General features: G+C 39.6%; 1 pseudogene; it reads right to left on the bottom strand.

The window, feature by feature from the left end:
• Positions 1–21,889, bottom strand: part of LOC109081335 — a 30,888-nt pseudogene that overhangs the window by 907 nt on the left and 8,092 nt on the right.

The raw sequence follows: 21,889 nt of genomic DNA, 5'->3' as shown, positions 1-21,889 counted from the left end.
CTTTATGTTGATGTTTATTTCTGCTTTCTTTGGTTCCTGTGTTTCCTCTCTGTTTAGTTCCTGTCATAGATATGTTTAGGTATGCCTTGCCCAAATACCCACACTTGTGTTCTTTGCACTTGACCACTTGACTACTTATATGATGTATTTTCTGTATTTGCCCAAGTGTTCAAGTGAGCATGAAGACCACAAGTGTGTGTAGAACTTTTCATTACCTGATGGGACACACTTGTAGTGTTGTAAAAATGCAAGTGTTTACATAGTTTTATTTTATTTTTAAATACTTTTCATTTTAAAATCAACTTCTGGATGTCTGTTCAGTAGTCCCTATAACATGACAATTTTAATTTGTGGTGCTTCTAATTAAGTGAAAAAAAGCAGTTGCAAATGTTGTACAAAATAAATATCACCACTACTCATCTTTGCACCAATAAAACATAAAACACTGTTTTTTTACCAAATTATATGTAATATCTAATTATTATATTAATATTCAACTTACATTGGAAAGGTTTCCATGTTCCATGTTTCCATGTTAAAAGTCTCACAATTTATTTCCACAACATGATGCATGATGGGATACACTAAGCCTTGAATACTGTTTCGGAGCGGTATTCAAGATAGTGTGGATTTAGTGTGCGTTAAGGGCACTGTGCTTTGGCGTTTTTAAGAACTGGGACAGTCTTCCGTACTTACTTCCTGTCATGCATATGCACTCTCAAGTGGCCAAGACTGCAAGTGTGGGTATTTGGAAAACCGAAAACTGAAAACTGCTGCCTTTGGAGGACGCATTCCAAGGCTGGAAGACATTAAGGCATGTCCTAATTCAGTGTTAGTTTCAGTTCCTGTCTCCTGAGATGACTTCATCTGACTGATTTTTGAAGGCAGCACAAATGTATCCTTCGCTGCCTTCGATATCTCACAATCCTGTGCATTCCATTCTGTGATAGTTAAGATCAAAAATAAAGATGGTGTCTGAGAGTTACAGTCGGTGGTCAGTTTGTGTGTTAATGTACATTTTTGATAAACGTTTTCCACTTTTGATGTAATTTCTAGCGAGAAAGTACTATTGCAGTAATTAAATATTCACTTAGTTATCACCAAAGCTCTCTATATTTTGCTGTAGATCATTAAACCATTATGCTGCCTCCGAAGTCTTTCCAAAATCAGTTTCTTTAGGTGCCTTCATGCGTAAATGCTGCCTGCATGTCATTGCCTGATAGGGCAGTGAGGCAACAAGTCAGCTGCCTAAGTTTTCAGATGCAGCCGTAGACCGCACCAGACACGTCAATGTGTCCACCATCTTGGAATGGTTAAAGTGTCGTCACTCACAATAAGCGCAGCCTTCGCTTGTAAAAACCAAGAAAATTTAAATTCCAGAAGAAATGGAATAAACTTTCACAGGTATAAGTAAATGTTCTTTTGTGTGTGTGTGAGAGAGAAAGCTCAGTAGTCTGTGTTGTTTATGTGATTAAAGTATTGTAATTTTAAGTGAACCTGCTGCAATGCAAGACAAATTTCAGACTCAGTCTGACAATAAAGTGTATCGTATCGTTATAAGGCATATATACATATACATATCTATGCTTCCACTTTTCTTGGTTGTCTTAGTTACAGATTATGCACTTGTTTGTCGCCTTGGCATTAACATGCAACCTTTATCCGGATGTTGTCCACATACACATTGAAAAGACAAGTGAAGAAGACAACGCACTTCTGATCGGAATTTATCTGATTAGCATGTCCTGGTCCAGAGGTGATCGAGGACACATTGTGATCGGATGTCAGTGTAATGTAAACGCAATCCAGCTATTGTGTCTGCATTCGCAGGTCAATGTCACGCAAAACCCCGCCCCCTCTCTCCCTTACGGTCAGAAGAACACCAGGGCATGGTGCGCTAGTGAGACTTGCACACTTATTTTGATCTGTAAAATGTCCCACGACTGAAAATACTTTTCAAAAGAAAACCCACCATTTCAGGTCAACTGAAGGCCATCCTCTGTAGACTTGTTTGAATATTGTGCAGGAAAGACAGATCTGATCATTATCCTAGTCCAGTGATGTTGCCAAGTGTAAATGCGCTGTGTCCTGATTGACTGATGGTGATCGCATGTTAATGCCAAGTGTAAATGGAGCCTATGATTTGCATCTGTGTCTTTGTTTAGTTCCTTCATTGTCTTGTGCATACACTCACTGGCCACTTTATTAGGTACACCTGTTCAACTGCTTGTTATGCATGCAAAAGGGAAGTCGTGGCCTAGTGGTTAGAGAGTTTGACTCCTAACCCTTAGGTTGTGGGTTCGAGTCTCGGGCCGGCAATACCATGACTGAGGTGACCTTGAGCAAGGCACCAAACCCCCAACTGCTCCCCGGGCGCCGCAGCATAAATGGCTGCCCACTGCTCCGGGTTAAATGCAGAGCATGAATTCTGAGTATGGGTCACCGTACTTGGCTGTGTGTCACATCACTTTCACTGTCAAATATCTAATCATATAATAGCATGGCAGTGTCCAACCACGCATTATTATGGATTCTGGATCTATCACAAAAATCTATCCCATTACTCCAGTTAAGTTTGTCAGATCACAATTGTGTCCATCTATAGAACTGAACTAAAAATAAATCTTTTACTGATGATGTTACAAAGATGTTTTGATTTTACCATATGGAATGTGTTTATGGATTAATCTGCTGATATTGATAAGCTTAATGGTGTAGTTTGTTCTTGGGCAACTTTGATTCTCTCATCCTGACTAAGTTGTTAAGATATAACAAAATAGTAAGCCATGGGTGAATAAGCATCTTAAGTGTTTGTTCATTAACAAAAGATCTGCATTTTATCAGGGAGTCTTGCTTGAAGTTAAAAATGAACAGAAATTGATCAGACTTGAAATTAAGGGCCAGATTTGCACCGGCAACCTGCACCAGCGCAAATCGTCTTTTGGTGTTAAAATAGTACTGTCAGGATGTACTAAAGACGAACAGTGAAGAACTAGTGCTAAAAAGGCATGGACACAGTCTTCTTTTCAGCTCTTTAAAAATTAATCTTCCTGTCGCATTCTGGATTAATTGTAAAGGTTTGATAGAACTGGCAGGAAGACCTGCCAAGACAGCATTGCAATAGTCCTGCCTGGACAGAACAAGAGCTTGAACGAGGAGTTGTGAAGCATGTTCCGAAAGAAAGGGCCTGATCTTCTTGATGTTGAATAAAGCAAATCTGCAGGACTGGGTAGTTTTAGCAATGTGTTCAGAGAAAGTCAGCTGATCATCAATCATAACTCAGATCATAAATCAGAAACAAGGTTTCTGGCTGTTTTTGAGGAAGTTACAGTTGATGTGCCTAACTGGATGGTGAAATTGTGATGAAACGATGGGATTGATGCAACCACAAGCAGCTCTGTCTTGGCAAGTTTGAGTTGAAGATGATGGTCCTTCATCCAGCAAGAAATATCTGTTAGACAAGCTGAGATGCAAGCAGCTATTGTCGGATCATCAGGATAAAATGAGAGGTAGAGTTGAGTGTCATCAGCATAGCAGTGATATGAAAAGCCATGTGTCTGAATGACAACTTAGTCCATGTAGACGGAGAAGAGAAGTGGTCCAAGAACTAAGCCCTGAGGAACCCCAGTAGTTAGATGCTGCGACTTGGACACTTCACCTCTCCAAGAAAACCTTGAAGGACCTATCTGAGACGTAAGATTCAAACCACTGGAGTGCGGTTCCTGAGATGCCCTTTGCCAAATGGGGTTGACAGGAGGATCTGGTGGTTAACCGTGTCAAAAGCAGTGGATGGATCCAGCAAGAAAAGTATTGAGTGTTAATGATAAATCCCCTGTGATGTTTGCACTGGCTACTGTATACAGGCCACCAGGGCACCATACAGACGTTATTAAAGAATGTGCTGAATTTATATTCGAGTTAGTGCTGGCTGCAGATAAAGTTTTAATTGTTGGTAATTTTAATATCCTTGTTGAAAATGAAAAAGATGCATTGGGATCAGCATTCATAGACATTCTGAACTCTATTGGGGTTAGACAACACGATTCAGGACCTACTCATTGTCAAAATCATACTCTAGATTTAATACTGTCACATGGAATTGATGTTGATGGTGTTGAAATTATGCAGCCAAGCAATGATATCTCAGATCATTAATTAGTTTTGTGCAAACTTCATATAGCTAAAACTGTAAATTCTACTTCTTGATATGGTAGAACCATCACTTCTTCCACAAAAGACTGCTTTGTAAGTAATCTTCCTGATGTTTCCCAATTCCTTAGCATATCCAAAACCTCAGAACAACTTGATGATGTAACAGAAACTATGGACTCTCTCTTTTCTAGCATTTTAAATACAGTTGCTCCTTTATGCTTAAAGGGTTAGTTAAGCCAAAAATGAAAATTATGTCATTAATGACTCACCCTCATGTCGTTCCAAACCCGTAAGACCTCCGTTCATCTTCGGAACACAGTTTAAGATATTTTAGATTTAGTCCGAGAGCTTTATGAACCTCCATTGAAAATGTATGTACGGTATACTGTCCACGTCCAGAAAGGTAATAAAAACATCATCAAAGTAGTCCATGTGACATCAGAGGGTCCGTTAGAATTTATTGAAGCATCGAAAATACATTTTGCTCCAAAAATAACAAATATTACGACTTTGTTCATCATTTTCTTCTCTTCCGGGTCTGTTATGAGCGCGTTCACAACACTGCAGTGACGCCACTGACATATGACGCTGCTGATGTGTTTTCTTTGTTATTGGGCGCACCAGAGAACAAGTCAGCAGCGTTGTACATCAACAGTCACAGCAGTCGCATTCACAACAGACCCGGAAAACAAATCTAGAGGTATTTCGTATTGCTTGTCGGCAAAGTAACCTATCCTACAGAAAACCATTTAAAACTGCTAGATCTTCTTTTAAAAGAAAACAAACATGACCCCAGGTATTTATTCAATACAGTGGCTAAATTAACAAAAAATAAAGCATCAACAAGTGTTGACATTTCCCAACAGCACAGCAGTAGTGACTTTATGAACTACTTTACTTCTAAAGTCGATACTATTAGAGATAAAATTGTAACCATGCAGCCATCAGCTACAGTATCACATCAGACAGTGCACTATAGATCCCCTGAGGAACAGTTCCACCCATTCTCTACTATAGGAGAGGAAGAATTGTATAAACTTGTTAAATCATCTAAACCAACAACATGTATGTTAGACCCTCTTCCATCTAAGCTCTTAAAAGAGATGCTTCCAGAAGTCATAGATCCTCTTCTGACTATTATTAATTTATCATTGTCATTAGGACATGTCCCCAAAACCTTCAAACTGGCTGTTATTAAGCCTCTCATCAAAAAAACACAACTTGACCCCAAAGAACTAGTTAATTACAGACCAATCTCGAATCTCCCTTTTCTTTTCTGAGAAAAATGGTATCTGTGAGGATTTCCAGTCAGGATTTAGACCATATCATAGTACTGAGACTGCTCTAATTAGAGTTACAAATGACCTGCTCTTACCATCTGATCGTGGTTGTACAGTCGTGGCCAAAAGTTTTGAGAATTACATAAATATTGGAAATTGGAAAAGTTGCTGCTTAAGTTTTTATAATAGCAATTTGCATATACTCCAGAATGTTATGAAGAGTGATCAGATGAATTTCATAGTCCTTCTTTGCCATGGAAATTAACTTAATCCCAAAAAAACCTTTCCACTGCATTTCATTGCTGTCATTAAAGGACCTGCTGAGATCATTTCAGTAATCATCTTGTTAACTCAGGTGAGAATGTTGACGAGCACAAGGCTGGAGATCATTATGTCAGGCTGATTGGGTTAGAATGGCAGACTTGACATGTTAAAAGGAGGGTGATGCTTGAAATCATTGTTCTTCCATTGTTAACCATGGTGACCTGCAAAGAAACGCGTGCAGCCATGACTGCGTTGCATAAAAATGGCTTCACAGGCAAGGATATTGTGGCTACTAAGATTGCACCTAAATAAACAATTTATAGGTTCATCAAGAACTTCAAGGAAAGAGGTTCAATTCTTGTAAAAGAAAGAAGGCTTCAGGGCGTCCAAGAAAGTCCAGTAAGCGCCAGGATCGTCTCCTAAAGAGGATTCAGCTGCGGGATCGGAGTGCCACCAGTGTAGAGCTTGCTCAGGAATGGCAGCAGGCAGGTGTGAGCGCATCTGCATGCACAGTGAGGCGAAGACTTTTGGAAGATGGCCTGGTGTCAAGAAGGGCAGCAAAGAAGCCACTTCTCCAACAAAAAAAAACATCAGGGACAGATTGATCTTCTGCAGAAAGTATAGTGAATGGACTGCTGAGGACTGGGGCAAAGTCATATTCTCTGATGAAGCCCCTTTCCGATTGTTTGGGGCATCTGGAAAAAGGCTTGTCCGGAGAAGAAAAGGTGAGCGCTACCATCAGTCCTGTGTCATGCCAACAGTAAAGCATCCTGACACCATTCATGTGTGGGGTTGCTTCTCATCCAAGGGAGTGGGCTCACTCACAATTCTGTCCAAAAACACAGCCATGAATAAAGAATGGTACCAAAACACCCTCCAACAGCAACTTCTTCCAACAATCCAACAACAGTTTGGTGAAGAACAATGCATTTTCCAGCACGATGGAGCACCGTGCCATAAGGCAAAAGTGATAACTAAGTGGCTCGGGGACCAGAATGTTGAAATTTTGGGTCCATGGCCTGGAAACTCCCCAGATCTTAATCCAATTGAGAACTTGTGGTCAATCCTCAAGAGGCGGGTGGACAAACAAAAACCCACTAATTCTGACAGACAAACTCCAAGAAGTTATTATGAAAGAATGGGTTGCTATCAGTCAGGATTTGGCCCAGAAGTTGATTGAGAGCATGCCCAGTCGAATTGCAGAGGTCCTGAAAAAAAGGGCCAACACTGCAAATACTGACTCTTTGCATAAATGTCATGTAATTGTCGATAAAAGCCTTTGAAACGTATGAAGTGCTTGTAATTATATTTCAGTACATCAAAGAAACAACTAAAACAAAGATCTAAAAGCAGTTTAGCAGCAAACTTTTTGAAATCTAATATTTATGTAATTCTCAAAACTTTTGGCCACGACTGTATCTCTCTATTAGTGCTATTGGATCTTAGTGCTGTGTTCGACACTATTGACCACAACATTCTTTTGCATAGACTAGAAAACTTTGTCGGCATTAATGGAAGTGCATAAGCATGGTTTAAATCATACTTATATGACCTCCATCAATTCGTAGCAGTGAATGAAGAGGTATCATATCAATCACAAGTGCAGTATGGAGTACCTCAAGGCTCAGTACTAGGGCCGTTACTCTTAACGCTTTTACATGTTACCCTTGGGAGATATCATCAGGAAACACGGTGTTAGCTTTCACTGTTATGCTGATGATACTCAGCTCTATATTTCTTCATGGCCTGGCAAAACAAGCCAATTTGAAAACTAGCGGAATGCATAGTCTATATAAAAAACTGGATGACGAGTAATTTCTTACTGCTAAATTCTGTTAATTATAGGACCTATAAACTCTGCATGTAATAACCTAGAACACGGTCTAAGACTTGATGGCTGCTCTGTCAATTCTTCGTCATCAGTTAGGAACCTAGGTGTGCTATTTGATAGCAATCTTTCCTTAGAAAGCCACTATTCTAGCATTTGTAAAACTGCATTTTTCCATCTCAAAAATATATCTAATTTACGACCTATGCTCTCAATGTCAAATGCAGAAATGTTAATCCGTGCGTTTATGACCTCAAGGTTCGATTATTGTAATGCTTTGCTGGGTGGTTGTTCTGCACACTTAATAAACAAACTCCAGCTGGTTCAAAATGCAGCAGCTAGAGTTCTTACTAGAACCAGGAAGTATGACCATATTAGCCCGGTTCTGTCAACACTGCACTGGCTACCTATTAAACATTGTATAGATTTTAAAATCTTGCTTATTACTTATAAAGCCCTGAATGGTTTAGCAACTCAGTATTTGAATGAGCTCTTGTTACATTATAGTTCTCCACGTCCACTGCGTTCTCAAAACTCAACTGTGGGTGGCAGATCCTTTTCCTATTCAGTGCCTAAATTCTGGAATAACCTACCTAACATTGTTCGGGAGGCAGACACACTCTTGCAGTTTAAATCTAGATTAAAGACCCATCTCTTTAACCTGGCTGACACATAACACACTAATACGCTTCTAATATCCAAATCCGATAAAGTTTTTTTAGGCTGCATTAATTAGGTAAACCGGAACCAGTAACACTTCCCATAACACCCAATGTACTTGCTACATCGTTAGAAGAATGGCATCTACGCTAATATTAGTCTGTTTCTCTCTTATTCCAAGGTCACCCTAGCCACCAGATCCAGTCTGTATCCAGATCAGATGGTCACTGCAGTCACCCAGATCCAGTACGTATCCAGACTAGATGGTGGACCAGCACCTAGAAAGGACCTCTACAGCCCTGAAAGACAGTGGAGACCAGGACAACTAGATGAGCCCCAGATACAGATGCCCTGTAAAGACCTTGTCTCAGACGACCACCGGGACAAGACCACAGGAACCAGTTGAGTCCTCTGCACAATGTGACTCTGCTGCAGCCTGGAATTGAACTGCTGGTTTCGTCTGGCCAAAGGAGAACTGCCCCCCCGACGGAGCCTGGTTTCTCCCAAGGTTTTTTCTCCATTCTGTCACCGATGGAGTTTTGGTTCCTTGCCGCTGTCGCCTCTGGCTTGCTTAGTTGGGGACACTTCATTTACAGCGATATCGTTGACTTGATTGCAAATTATTGCAAAGATACTATTTAAACTGAACTGAGCTGGATAATGACATAACTGAATTCAATGATGAACTGCCTTTAACTGTCATTTTGCATTGTTTACACACTGTTTTCCTAATTAATGTTGTTAAGTTGCTTTGACACAATCTGTTTTGTTTAAAGCGCTATATAAATAAAGGTGACTTGACTTGACTTGACTATTGAAGATTTGGAATCCGCTCTTGCTAGTCTTAGGGCTTCAACAAATGAGAGCACAGCAGTCTCGGCTGAATTTCCACTTCTGAAACCAGACTGGTTGCTGTCGAGTAGATTGTTCTGTGTGAGATAGGCAGAGACTTGGTTGAACACAGCTCGTTTAAGTATTTAGCAATGAAAGGAAGAAGGGAAACTGGTCTGTAGTTCTCTAAAAGAGATGGGTTAAGGGTAGGTTTCTTAAGTTGTGGGGTTATACAAGCCTGTCTGAATGCTGAGGGAAAAACCCCAGTGTGAAGGGATGTCAAGTCGAGTCAAGTCACCTTTATTTATATAGCGCTTTAAACAAAAAAGATTGCATCAAAGCAACTGAACAACGTTAATTAGGAAAACAGTGTGTCAATAATGCAAAATGACAGTTAAAGGCAGTTCATCATTGAATTCAGTGATGTCATCATGCAGCTCAGTTCAGTTTAAATAGTATCAGTGCAATAATTTGCAATCAAGTCAACGATATCGCTGTAAATGAAGTGTCCCCAACTAAGCAAGGCAGAGGCGACAGCGGCAAGGAACCAAAACTCCATCGGTGACAGAATGGAGAAAAAAACCTTGGGAGAAACCAGGCTCAGTTGGGGGGCCAGTTCTCCTCTGACCAGACGAAACCAGCAGTTCAATTCCAGGCTGCAGCAAAGTCAGATTGTGCATAAGAATCATCTGTTTCCTATGGTCTTGTCCCGGTGGTCGTCTGAGACAAGGTCTTTACAGGGGATCTGTCTCTGGGGCTCTAGTTGTCCTGGTCTTCGCTGTCTTTCAGGGCTGTAGAGGTCCTTTCTAGGTGCTGATCCACCATCTGGGTTGGATACATACTGGATCCGGGTGACTGCAGTGACCCTCTGACTTGGATACAGACTGGATCTGGTGGCTACGGTGACCTTGGAATAAGAGAGAAACAGACTAATATTAGCGCAGATGCCATTCTTCTAACAATGTAGCAAGTACATTGGGTGTTATGGGAAGTGTTCTCGGTTCCGGTTTACCTAATTAATGCAGCCTAAAAATCCTTTACCGGATTTGGATATTAGAAGTGTATTAGTATGTAATGTGTAAGCCAGGTTAAAGAGAACAGTCTTTAATCTAGATTTAAACTGCAAGAGTGTGTCTGCCTCCCGAACAATGTTAGGTAGGTTATTCCAGAGTTTGGGCGCTAAATAGGAGAAGGATCTGCCGCCCGCAGTTGACTTTGATATTCTAGGTATTATCAAATTGCCAGAGTTTTGAGAATGTAGCGGACGTGGAGGACTATAATGTAACAAGAGCTTGTTCAGATACTGAGGTGCTAAACCATTCAGGGCTTTATAAGTAATAAGCAAGATTTTAAAATCTATACAGTGTTTCATAGGGAGCCAGTGCAGTGTTGACAGGACCGGCCTAATATGATCATACTTCCTGGTTCTAGTAAGAACTCTAGCTGCTGCATTTTGGACTAACTGGAGTTTGTTTACTAAGCGTGCAGAACAACCACCAAATAGAGCATTACAATAGTCTAACCTTGAGGTCATAAACGCATTGATAAACATTTCTGCATTTGACATTGAGAGCATAGGCCGTAATTCAGATATATTTTTGACATGGAAAAATGCAGTTTTACAAATGCTAGAAATGTGGCTTTCTAAGGAAAGGTTGCTATCAAATAGCACACCTAGGTTCCTAACTGATGACGAAGAATTGACAGCAGCCATCAAATCTTAGACAGCGTTCTAGGTCATTACATGACGAGCTTTTAGGTCCTATAATTAACACCTCTGTTTTTTCAGAATATAGCAGTAAGAAATTACTCGTCATCCAGTTTTTTATATCGACTATGCATTCTGTTAGTTTTTCAAATTGGTATGTTTCGCCGGGCCACGAAGAAATATAGAGCTGAGTATCATTAGCATAACAGTGAAAGCTAACACCGTGTTTCCTGATGATATTTCCCAAGGGTAACATGTAAAGCGTGAAGAGTAACAGCCCTATTACTGAGTCTTGAGGTACTCCATACTGCACTTGTGAACGATATGATACCTCTTCATTCACTGCTACGAATTGATGGCGGTCATATAAGTACGATTTAAACCATGCTAATGCACTTCCATTAAATGCCAACAAAGTGTTCTAACCTATGCAAAAGAATAGTTTGGTCAATAGTGTCGAACGCAGCACTAAGATCCAATAGCACTAATAGAGAGATACAACCACGATCAGATGATAAGAGCAGGTCATTTGTAACTCTAAGGAAAGGAGTCTCAGTACTATGATACGGTCTAAATCCTGACTGGAAATCCTCACAGATGCCATTTTTCTCTAAGAAGGAATATAATTGTGAGGATACTACCTTTTCTAGTATCTTGGACAGAAAAGGGAGATTCGAGATCGGTCTATAATTAACTAGTTCTTTGGGGTCAAGTTGTGTTTTTTTGATGAGAGGCTTAATAATAGCCAGTTTGAAGGTTTTCGGGACATATCCTAATAATGAGGAGTTAATAATAGTCAGAAGAGGATCTATGACTTCTGGAAGCATCTCTTTTATGAGCTTAGATGGAATAGGGTCTAACATACATGTTGTTGGTTTAGATGATTTAACAAGTTTATACAATTCTTCCTCTCCTATAGTAGACAATGAGTGGAACTGTTCCTCAGGGGATCTATAGTGCACTATCTGATGTGATACTGTAGCTGATGGCTGCATGGTTACAATTTTATCTCTAATAGTATCGACTTTAGAAGTAAAGTAGTTCATAAAGTCATTACTGCTGAGATGTTGGGAAATGTCAACACTTGTTGATGCTTTAATTTTTGGTTAATTTAGCCACTGTATTGAATAAATACCTGGGGTTATGTTTGTTTTCTTCTAAAAGAGACGAAAAGTAATCAGATTTAGCAGTTTTTAATGCTTTTCTGTAAGATAGGTTACTTTCCCTCCAAGCAATACGAAATACCTCTAGTTTTGTTTTCCTCCAGCTGCGCTCCATTTTCCTGGCTGCTCTCTTTAGGGTGCGAGTGTTCTGATTATACCATGGTGTCAGACTGTTTTCCTTAACCTTCCTTAAGCGTAAAGGAGCAACTGTATTTAAAATGCTAGAAAAGAGAGAGTCCATAGTTTCTGTTACGTGATCAAGTTGTTCTGAGGTTTTGGATATGCTAAGGAATTGGGATACATCAGGAAGATTACTTACAAAGCAGTCTTTTGTGATGTTATTCTGCGGGCACCACTTAGACATCCAGCCATTGAGTGATGACAATCTGCTTTGTATCTCATCACCACGGTAAGCAGGGAGGGGACCAGAGCATATTACAGTGTCTGACATCATGCTTGCAAGTTCACACACCTCTTTAATATTATTTTTAGTAATCTCCGACTGGCGGAGTCGAACATCATTAGCGCCGGCGTGAATAACAATCTTACTGTATTTACGTTTAGCATTAGCCAGCACTTATAAATTTGCTAAGATGTCAGGCGCTCTGGCTCCTGGTAAACATTGGACTATGGTGGCTGGTGTCTCTATTTTCACATTCCGTACAATAGAATCGCCAATAACTAGAGCACTTTCATCAGGTTTCTCAGTTGGTGCATCACTGAGTGGGGAAAACCTGTTTAATATTTTGATCGGACCAGAAGAGTGGTGTTTAGACCCACGACTATGCCGCCTCACAGTCACCCAGTTGCCCTGCTGCAAAGGCCCTGTTACCGGAACCGAACAATGTACAGGACTCCCTAAACTAGACGCATCCAAAGCGTTATCTAGAGCCCTCACATTCTTACTGTCCTCAATTAAAGTTTGGATGCGTGTCTCTAATTCTGAAATCTTCTCTGTCAGCCTAACTATTTCCCTGCATTTATCACATGTGAATCCCTCGTCACCGACAGACGTGTTAATGATGTGAGTGAGTGCAGGTACAACTGCAGGAGAAATGGCTTGAAGGAGTAGATGGAATAGGATCAAGTGGACAAGTAGTAGGATGATTAGAAAGGATGAGTTAGGAGACTTCTGCCTCAGAGAGGGAAGAGAAAGATGTGAATGAGTGTATGTTTACTGGTAAGATGTGCTTGACAGATTGTCGTGTGGAAAATTGTGCACTGATGGTTTTAATTTTATTAATGAAGACAGTGGCAAAGTCGTCAGCTGTTAGAGTTGATGAATGAGGAGAAGGAGGAGGACAAAAGAGGGAGGAACAAATTGTTAATGTTGTTATGATACTTTGTCCTTTTAGCAGTGGAGACATTTGCAGAGAAGGAAGAGAGGAATGACTGATACACATTAAGACCATTGACATGGTCAAGACGATCTGCTGAAGTTCAAACCGAGCATCAGAATGGGGAAGAAGTGTGATTTAAATGTTTGAAATTTGATTTGACTTCTGAGAATTTCAGAAACTGCTAACTGGGATTTCCAGGCACAACCATCCCTAGGGTCTACTGAGAAAGGTCCAAAAAAGAGAAAATATCAAGTGAGTGGCAGTTCTGTGGGCAAAAATACCAAAGGTCAGAGGAGAATGGCTGGACTTATTCGAGCTAGAGCTAGAAATAACTCAACTTAACGACTTAAACTTGAGGCACAGATGCTCTGTACTGTATGTCAGAGCGCTGCCCAAAAGGCTATTGCGCTCACCACAAGATTACTTTTTTAATAACCTATTAATAATAATGAATGTCAAAACTGATCATGTTTTCTTTGACTTCCAAGAAATAAACCTTCAAGATGAATAATCTTAATGTGTATAATTATGTTTGTTAATGACTTACATCGTAGGAAGTCCTCTCTGGTCCTGGGAACAATGTTACTCTGAGTGACTGTGGAAATAACAGATAGATTTCCCTAAGATTTGCTATGATATTATGATGTTTGCCTAATTACAGAGAGCAGATGAATCTTTAATATTTTACCAGATATCTTTTTCATCTCCTCTTTGCAGAAATCCTCAAGTTTGTGTCTCAGCTGACAGAGAGATTCTCTCACACCATCAAAAGAAAAGAGTAAACTGACAGAGATGTTTTCTGTAGATTCAGGAGGAGCTGAGAGAGACTGAAGACTCTACAGGAATAACAATTAATAAACCAGAAAATAAAATAAATAAAAAATCTGCTAAGAACTGTAAATGCAAACATTATGTCTACTACATACAGTACAGTATCTCAATAAATTAGAATGTCATGGAGTTAATTAATTTATTTTAGTAATTCGACTCAAATTGTGAAACTTGTGTATTAAATAAATTCAGTGCACACCGACTGGAGTAGTTTAAATCTTTGTTTCTTTTAATTGTAATGATTTTGGCTCACATTTAACAAAAACAAGCTCAATTTAGAATACTTCATAAGACCAATAATAATAATAAAAAAATAATAAAAAAAATTATACATACATACATATATATATATATATATATAAACTTTTTTATATATATATATATATATATATATAAACTTTTTTAGTGAATTGTTGGCCTTCTGGAAAGTATGTTCATTTACTCTACATGTACTCAATTACTGCCTCAATTCAGCGAGGCATGGAGGTGATCAGTTTTTGGCACTGCTGAGGTGGTATGGAAGCCCAGGTTTCTTTGACAGTGGCCTTCAGGTCATCTGCATTTCTTGGTCTCTTGTTTCTCATTTTCCTCTTGACAATACCCCATAGATTTTTTATGGGGTTCAGGTCAGGTGAGTTTGCTGGCCAGTCAAGCACACCAACACGATGGTCATTTAACCAACTTTTTCATGCTTTTGGCAGTGTGGGCAGGTGCCAAATCTTGCTGGAAAATGAAATCAGCCTCTTCAAAAAGCTGGACAGCAGAAGGAAGAATGAAGTGCTCAAAAATTTCTTGGTAAACGGGAGCAGTGACTTTGGTTTTCAAAAAACACAATGGACCAAAACCAGCAGATTTATTGCATCTTAATAAATAAGAATGTCGTGGAAAAGTTCATTTCTTTCAGTAATTCAACTCAAATTGTGAAACTTGTGTATTAAATAAATTCAATACACTTTTAATTGTAATGATTTTGTCTCACATTTAACAAAAACCTCAACAAATTAGAATATGGTGACACGTCAATCAGCTAATTAACTCAAAACACCTCCAAAGGTTTCCTGAGCCTTTAAAATGGTCTCTCAGTTTGGTTCACTAGGCTACACAATCATGGGGAAGACTGCTGATCTGACAGTTGTCCAGAAGACAATTATTGACACCCTTCACAAGGAGGGTAAGCCACAAACATTCATTGCAAAAGAAGCTGGCTGTTCACAGAGTGCTGTATCTAAGCATGTTAACAGAAAGTTGAGTGGAAGGAAACAGTATGAAAGGAAAAGATGACAACCGCAGACAACCGCAGCCTTATGAGGATTGTCAAGCAAAATCAACTCAAGAATTTGAGTGAACTTCACAAGGAATGGACTGAGGCTGGGGTAAAGGCATCAAGAGCCACCACACACAGACGTGTCAAGGAATTTGGCTACGGTTGTTGAATTCCTCTTGTTAAGCCACTCCTGAAACACTGACAACGTCAGAGGCGTCTTACCTGGGCTAAGGAGAAGAAGAACTGGACTGTTGCCCCACTGGGGCAAAGTCCTCTTTTCAGATGAGAGCAAGTTTTGTATTTCATTTGGAAACCAAGGTCCTAGAGTCTGGAGGAAGGGTGGAGAAGCTCATAGCCAAAGTCCAGTGTTAAGTTTCCACAGTCTGTGATGATTTGGGAAGCAATGTCATCTGCTGGTGTTGGTCCATTGTGTTTTTTGAAAACCAAAGTCACTGCAACCGTTTACCAAGAAATTTTGGAGCACTTCATTCTTCCTTCTGCTGACCAGCTTTTTGAAGATGCTGGTTTCATTTTCCAGCAGGATTTGGCACCTGCCCACACCAGCCCGTACCATCCCTTCTGCCCCTTGGTTATCTGATGTTCTACGCGAACATCATTCTAAGCTTAGAGCTGCTAAATAAGGATGTGGCGCAAATCCAAAAATACTACTGACCTCAACGTGCATGAGTCACTCGTCTCTTCCTTCTCTTCTAATGTCTCCACTGCTAAAAGGACATACTACCATAACAAAATTAACAATTTGTCTAACTCTCGCATGCTTTTTAAAACATTTTCCTCACTCCTTTGTCCTCCTCCTCCCCCTCCTGCATCAACTCTAATAGCTGACGACTTTGCCTCGTTTTTCATTAATAAAATTAAAAACATCAGTGCATAATTTTCCACACCAAAATCCATCAAGAACATCCTGCCAAAAAAAAAACAATCAACAACATCCTCCTCACCACCCTATGAAGAAGAATCCAAAAAACTCATCCTTTCTAATCATCCTACTACTTGTCTGCTTGATCCTATTCCATCTCATCTCCTTCAAGCCATTTCTCCTGCAGTTGTACCTGCACTCACTCACATCATTAACATATCCCTCCACACTGGTGTTTTTCCCTCAACATTTAGACAGGCTCGTATAACTCGACTACTTAAGAAACCCACCCTCAACCCATCTCTTTTAGAGAACTACAGTTTCCCTTCTTCCTTTCATTGCAAAAACAATTAAACAAGCTGTTTTCAACCAAGTCTCTGCCTTTCTCACACAGAACAACCTCCTTGACAGCAACCAATCTGGCTTCAGAAGTGGAGAATGAGACTGTCTTGCTCTCAGTTGTTGAAGCCCTAAGACTGGCAAGAGCTGAAAACAAATCTGCAATACTTATCTTGCTTGATCTATCTGCTGCTTTTGACAAAGTTAACCACCAGATCCTCCTATCAACTCTATTGGCAAAGGGCATCTCAGGAACCGCACTCCAGTGATTTGAGTCTTACCTCTCAGATATGTCCTTCAAAGTATCTTGGAGAGGTGAGGTATCCAAGTAACTACTGGGGTGCCTCAGTGCTCAGTTCTTGGACCACTTCTCTTCTCTGTCTACATGGCATCATTAGGTACTGTCATTTTAGAAACATGGCTTTTCATACCACTGCTATGCTGATGACACTCAACTCTACCTCTCATTCCATCCTGATGATCTGACGGTAGCTGCTCGCATCTCAGCATGTCTAACAGAAATTTCTTGCTAGATGAAGGACCATCACCTTCAACTCAACCTTGCCAAGACAGAACTGCTTGTGGTTCCAGCAAACCCATCGTTTAATCACAAATTCACCATCCAGTTAGGCACATCAACCATAACTCCTTCAAAAACAGCCCGAAACCTTGGAGTAATGATTGATGATCAGCTGACTTTCTTAGACCACAATGCTAAAACTGTCCGGTCCTGCAGATTTGCTTTATTCAACATCAAGAAGATCAGGCCTTTTCTTTCAGAACATGCTGCACAACTTCTTGTTCAAGCTCTTGTTCTGTCCAGGCTGGACTATTGCAATGCTCTCTTGGCAGGTCTTCCAGCCAGTTCTATCAAACCTTTAGAATTAATCCAGTAAGTGGCAGCAAGATTAATTTTTAATGAGCTGAAAAGAATGCATGTCACACCTCTGTTTATCAATTTGCACTGGCTACCAATAGCTGCTTGCATAAAATTCAAGGCATTGATGTTTGCCTACAAAACCACCACTGGCTCTGCACCCCTTTTCCTAAATTCATTGCTTCAGACTTATGTGCCCTCTAGAAGCTTGCGTTCTACAAGTGAACGTCGCTTGATTGTGCCATCCCAAAGAAGCACAAAGTCACTTTTACGGACTTTAAATTAAATGTTCCCTCCTGGTGGAATAACCTGCCCAACTCAGTCCGAGCAGCTGAGTCCTTAGCCTACTTCAAGAATCGGCTAAAAACACATTTCTTCCATCTTTATTTGACCGTCTAACTTTAGCACTCACTATTCTAATTCTATTCTTTAAAAAAAGCTTTTTAATCTTTTTGTATTCTGTCGGTTTTCTTGTCATTTATTATACAATTAACAATAGCAAAAAAGACCTAACACTAGCTTGCTCTATTCTGTTTCTATTCTATCTGTTTTCTATTTATTTATTATATTATTTAAAAGCCTTTGCTACGTGTACTGTGTTAAGCTAACTGAGACTTGTTATAGCACTTGTATATCATTGCTCTTTTGTTGATTTTGATTGCTTCCATTGTCCTCATTTGTTAGTCACTTTGGATAAAAGAATCTGCTAAATGACTAAATGTAAATGTAAATGGACAGGAGGAGAGTTCAGCTTCACTGAAGACGCGTGATCGACAAACTTTAAACTCCTGATTTCAAGTTATGCTGCGCTTTATGCATTTGCCCACTGTCATATTCATGTAATTTCCATTGTGTGCTGTATGTAAAATAAGTGTTCCCTAGAATTTATTTGAAAAAAAATAAAAATAATTAAAGCTACAAGCAGCAATGAAAGGGTCCTTGCACCCGGGCTCACCACCACCCGGTGGCCATAGGAGAACAGCGAACGTGTGGCAATATGCTTATAAAATAGTAAATATTTGTGCCAAATTTCCTGCTGCCAAAAGGTGGCGCGATATACGGGTATTGACGATAACCATGATAATCAAAGCAACAATTATCGATATCGTGTTAATTTAGTGTGTGACGATAAACCGCATTATATATATATATATATTAGCGATAACCGCAATATATATATATATATTATATATAACCGCATATATATATATATATATATATATTAGCCAATATTCCATCGCCACTATTGTGCCTTAACACTGACACGTCACACAGAGGAAGACGCAGCGCTCGCAGCTATTCCGAGGAGAGCCGTGTTTCTTTTTTCATTATTTTACTAGTCATAGAATGAGAAACATTATATTAACCTGTTAACAGCGGTTTTCTGTGTTCATATATTTAAGTAAAGGGTGATTATTTTAAAAAGTACCGCATTTTCTTTAGTGGTCTTATTTTTGTATTTGAAATCAATACAGCCTGTGCGTAGTAATACTCCATTTCTTTGTTCAAATCTATTAAGAGTTACATGATTGAAACTGATCTTGAAAAACAGAGAGACCACATTGCTACATTTAATGCACTTTACATGTTATGCACTTAATGTCATGGCACTTGTACCATGTACTTAATGCCTCATCTGCGGTCATTCTTCAGTAAGGTTCATTAGTTAACATTAGTTAATTACAGTACATTAGTTAACATATATAAATAACATAAATAATAATGAATATTTCCACGGCATTTATTAATCTTAGTTTGTGTTAATTTCAGCATTTACTAATGCATTATTAAAATCACAAGTTGTGTTTGTAAACATTAATGCACTGTGAACTAACATGAACAATGAATGACTCTTTTATTAACATTAACAAAGATGAATAAATCGTGTAATAAATGTATTGTTCATTGTTCATTCATGTTAATTAATACATCAATGTTGACAAATGACATCTTATCGTAAAGTGTTACCATTAATATTTATTCATCATACTGTTGAACTTGACAGTATTTTCTCTCTTGTTATTTCATAGGAGCGTCAAAGAAGACGGAGAAAGCCAGAGTCTTGTGCCCTGCGTTTATCATAATCCTTACGGTTGTTGGGTGAAAAGAAAAACTCAATAAACAAAGTAAAAAAATAATTTGACTGATATCTTTTCCTCCCCAAGGTTTCTATGGATAACACGATATATTGATATCTTGAATTCTTATGGCCAAAATAACCTTGATATGAAAAATCTAATTTTGTGACAGCCCTACTATGATTATAACTGAATATTGGCATGTAGATGTCTTCAGGCCAGGACTGTTACCAAACATGTGAAGTTTAGGGCAGATCGGACATTGCATGTTTAAGTTAGTATAAAACAAGTAATTTCCTGTTGCCAGCAGGTGGTGCTATGACTGTAAATCACTATGGCATTTAGATGTATTCAGGCCAGGACTCTTATAAAAGTGTGACGTTTGAGGCAGATTGGGCATTGTATGCGTGAGTTATAACAACTTCCTGTTTCATAGTATTAATAGCATGCTTTAGCACTTAGTAAGTTTTGCTAGCATGTTTTAGTATGTTTCTAGCATGTTGCCAGTGTTTTAAGCACTTCCTGATGCTTTTTATTATGTTGCTAGGAGTCCATAACAGTGTTAATCATGTCACTTCCTGTTGCCAGCAGGTGGTGCTATGACCATAATTGAATACGGGCATGTAGGTGTGTTCAGAACAGGACTCTTATCAAACTTGTTAAATTTACATTTACATTGAATCATTTAGCAGACGCTTTTATCCAAAGCGACTTACAAATTTGGGGCAGATTGGACACTGCATGCCTGAGTTACAGTAACGTCCTGTTTCACTGCATTAATAGCATGCTTTAGCACTTAGCTAAGTGTTGCTAGCATGTATTTAGCATGTTGCCAGTGTATTTAGCACTTGCTGACACTTTTTAATATGTTCCTAGGAGTCCATAACAGTGTTAACCATGTCACTTCATGTTACCAGCAGGTGGCGCCATGACTATAACTGAATTTGGGCATGGGCGTTTGTTCAGGACATAACACCTATCACACGTGTGAAGTTTGGGGCAGATCGGACATTGCTTGCCTGAATTATAACAACTTCCTGTTTCATAGTATTAATAGCATGCTTTAGCACTTAGTAAGTGTTGCTAGCATGTTTGAGAATATTTCTAGCATGTTAAGCACACAATGGCATATTTTACTGTGTTGCTACTAGTGCATAACAGTGTAAAAAAATGTCACTTCCTGTTGTCAGCAGGTGGCACTATGACTATAATTGAATTTGGGCATGGGTGTTTGTTCAGAGCAGGACACCTATCAAACATGTGATGTTTGGGGCAGATCGGACATTGCTTGCCTGAGTTACAGCAACTTCCTGTTTCATGGCGAAACATCAAATTTGTCAGGCCGCCAGGGACACGCCCCTTGCCGAAAACTCAAAATCTTCGCAATTTAACGTCACAAAGGTCTTATGATGACCCTCACCAAATTTGAAGATGATCCGATTAAAACTGTAGGAGGAGTTCATCAAAGTACGAGGCATGGAAATGGCAATAACTGCACAAACATCGTACAAGTAAAACAAAATAACGTACTTCCTGTAGGGTTTTGGATTTTGTACCAAGAGATTTTTTTGTAGGTAATGGTGTGCTACATGTGTGTACCGATTTTCATGCATGCACGTAAAACATAGCTCGAAGCGCACTCCATTGAAATATTACAGGTGGCGCTATTGAGCCATTTTGCCACACCCACTTCTGAAACCTATATCAGATTTTCACCAGTTCTGATGCGTGTGCAAAGCTTCGTGAGTTTTGGAACATGTTTAGGCCCTCAAAAATGTGATTCACTTTGGAGAAGGAGAACACCTGCAAAGGTTTCCTGAGCCTTCAAAATGGTCTCTCAGTTTCACTAGGCTACACAATCATGGGGAAGACTGCTGATCTAACAGTCGTCCAAAAGACAATCATTGACACCCTTCACAAGGAGGGTAAGCCACAAACATTCATTGCCAAAGAAGCTGGCTGTTCAGGGAATGCTGTATCCAAGCATGTTAACAGAAAGTTGAGTGGAAGGAAAAAGTGTGGAAGAAAAAGATGCACAACCAACCGAGAGAACCACAGCCTTATGAAGATCGTCAAGCAAAATCGGTTCAAGAATTTGAGTGAACTTCAGAAGGAATGGACTGAGGCTGGGGTCAAGGCATCAAGAGCCACCACACACAGACGTGTCAAGGAATTTGGCTACAGTTGTCGTATTCCTCTTGTTGAATTCCTCTTGTTAAGCCACTCCTGAAGCACAGACAATGTCAGAGGCATCTTACCTGGGCTAAGGAGAAGAATAACTGGACTGGACAGTGGTCCAAAGTCCTCTTTTCAGATGAGAGCAAGTTTTGTATTTCATTTGGAAACCAAGGTCCTAGAGTCTGGAGGAAGGGCGGAGAAGCTCATAGCCCAAGT

The sequence above is a fragment of the Cyprinus carpio genome, chromosome B19, assembly GCF_018340385.1.
Source record: "Cyprinus carpio isolate SPL01 chromosome B19, ASM1834038v1, whole genome shotgun sequence".
In the NCBI taxonomy this organism is placed as follows: Eukaryota; Metazoa; Chordata; class Actinopteri; order Cypriniformes; family Cyprinidae; genus Cyprinus; species Cyprinus carpio.
This window is presented reverse-complemented; position numbering and strand designations above follow the sequence as displayed.